This window comes from Seriola lalandi, unplaced genomic scaffold (assembly GCF_002814215.2).
Source record: "Seriola lalandi dorsalis isolate HSWRI2012SDOR001 ecotype SW California unplaced genomic scaffold, Sedor1 jcf7180002054870, whole genome shotgun sequence".
NCBI classification, from domain to species: Eukaryota; Metazoa; Chordata; class Actinopteri; order Carangiformes; family Carangidae; genus Seriola; species Seriola lalandi.
In genome coordinates this window covers 43,329-44,701 of record NW_019525423.1, presented here as the reverse complement: position 1 = coordinate 44,701, position 1,373 = coordinate 43,329, and the positions used below count along the sequence as shown (strand labels likewise).

Below are 1,373 nucleotides of genomic sequence, written 5' to 3'. Positions count from 1 at the left end.
TCATGTTTCAGGACAGATGAAGATGTTCAGGTTCAGATTTCGGACTCATCTTTAACTCACGCCGGAGTCTGATATTTCAAGTCAGAGTGGTCGATTAATCAGTTTGTTTCCTACAGGCTGTTTTCAAATGTGATGAGTTCACTCAAATAAAATGGAGTCTGGGGGTGTCCTGGGAGTTTCAGGCAAAATTCAGAATTTGATCCCAGTGTCCAGTTTGTGCAGGAGCCAGAGTTACCTTCGCCTGCAAACGCTCGACAATGATTTATTCCAAAGAGTTTTTCCTGTGAGTCTGACAGAAAAAGGTCCAGCTGGTCTGGACACAGTTAATCCAACAGACCAGGACTCACAGTGAGTGTGTCGGCATTTACTGCAGGAAGAGCTGCTTTCAGCAGCATTTATTAAGGGTTTAATCCCCTCCCCCTCCAAAAGGTGATTTATTTTGAGGAAGTAGACGCACTCGGTGTGTTTCCATGAACCTGCTTAATGTGCAGTTTGAAAATGAGTAACAGCAACACGTGAAAAAAAAACACTTTTTTTGCATCCAAGTCGTGACAAGAGGCACGAGCTGGAAATCCATCGCCACGTTGAACTGGAACGAAGAACCCAGCTTCATTCACATAACATCAGTCTTATACAGACAGACAGACAGACAGACAGACAGACAGACAGACAGACAGACAGTTTCCAGGTGTACTTACTCCAGGTATTTGGCCCAGTACGCCGGCTCCGACATGGCCATGAAGCAGCAGTTGGTCAGGATGGTGCACATGATGAACAAGCTGAATAACGTGAGCAGGTTAAGGAACAGGAAGCAGTAACAGCACGTACAGTTCATTATGACATCATTATGACATCAGCGGCATCGTGATCCGACACTCAGGTGGAGGTCGCCCAACAGCCAATGAGACTGCAGTTCCAGTTAGTGTCGCTGCTTATCCTGATCTGAATCATTTAATCTGATATTTGTTGTTATTATATGATTTCTGTTAATTCTGCGTCTTCACAGCTGCACTGTGCGTCACACTCACTCACGCTGTTGTAACCTCCAGGTTTCGTTTCCAACTCCGGACTGAGTCAAGTTCATCGTGTTATAAACATCGACGCTCTAGAAATAAATTTACAAATAGTTTCATAGGTTGTTGGGGAGCGGGTGGGCGGAGCTTGGCTCGGAGAACAAGAGGCACCAGGAAGAGAGAAGAGCGTCGACGTAACTGTGAAATGGAAATGTGCTCGGTGCGACGGCGGCGATCCAGGAACTGAAGCGTCTTTGAGCCGAGTGTCAGCTAAACGCCTGAAATGTAAATGTAAAAACCAGTGTGTGTGTGTGTGTGTGTGTGTGTGTGTGTGTGTGTGTGTGTGTGTGTGTGTGGGGT

General features: G+C 46.1%; 1 protein-coding gene across 1 annotated transcript in view; it reads right to left on the bottom strand.

Moving 5' to 3' along the window:
- The window catches only part of LOC111671160 (sodium channel protein type 2 subunit alpha-like), a gene marked incomplete at its 3' end in the record, with an annotated part of 101,925 nt that overhangs the window by 91,501 nt on the left and 9,051 nt on the right, over positions 1-1,373 (bottom strand). The gene's annotated exons all lie outside the window — the stretch shown is intronic.